Genomic DNA, 945 nt, shown 5'->3' on the forward strand with positions numbered 1-945 from the left:
TTAACATGTTAGTGGTTGTTTCTTTACAAACAAAATAAGGTAATGATTTAAATAAATAAGATCCTATAACTTTATGAATAAAAAATGAATATATATTTTTTTTTCTTCTTTTAATTTAATGGAATTTATGATATTTTTCTTTCTTTATGTCTTATGAACGCTCATTTTATTTATTTATTTTCTTCATGGTACTCTTCCTATATTAATATTTACTCTTGGGCTACATTCGGATAATTATTTTAAATTAAATTAATGCACTTAATATTTGAATAAAGTTAACATTTCTTATTAATGACTATTTTTAAATATTAATTTTAATAATATATATTTTATATATCAAGACCTTCAAACCGTTAATGACTAGTTATTTCCAATATTTTAAGTCCGTTTTCCATATTCCAAGATATAACAATATTCTCAACCAGGCTACTAAAGACTACTAGAATTTTTTCTTAACCTTCCCCCTGAGATAATTACGAGCATCCTCTGTAAGCGGCACACTAATGTACAAAAACCGTTCAATCCCATTTATACTAGTACCTTTTATCTTCTCCCGTTTTCCTGAATTTTCTTTGTTCCTAATTTCCGACACATGTTTGTACAATCCGAATTGTTTGAGTTCTATATTTTCTTTTGCCTATGTATGTATACCTATACGCTTTCGAAGTTGGCCGGTTTTTCTTCTGGAGAATCTCTTTTAGACTAATGGGGGTAAGGTGCAGCTTTTCATCAGACTCTATCTCGCAGGCCGTATTTTCAATTTGATTATGTTCCTTCCTGATTTCTTGATGACCAATTTTACACATATTGGGGTTTCTCTCCTTAACGGGGCTTTCTGGTTGTTCTAAGGCTTTAACAGTTTCACTATGAGCTTCAGGTACCGGGACTTTAATTATTTCTTCTTCTGAATTTTCTTCTACAATGTTATCACATATATCCTCTAAT

The sequence above is a fragment of the Halyomorpha halys genome, unplaced genomic scaffold (assembly GCF_000696795.3).
Source record: "Halyomorpha halys isolate HHAL.00 unplaced genomic scaffold, Hhal_1.1 Scaffold1156.1, whole genome shotgun sequence".
Taxonomy (NCBI): Eukaryota; Metazoa; Arthropoda; class Insecta; order Hemiptera; family Pentatomidae; genus Halyomorpha; species Halyomorpha halys.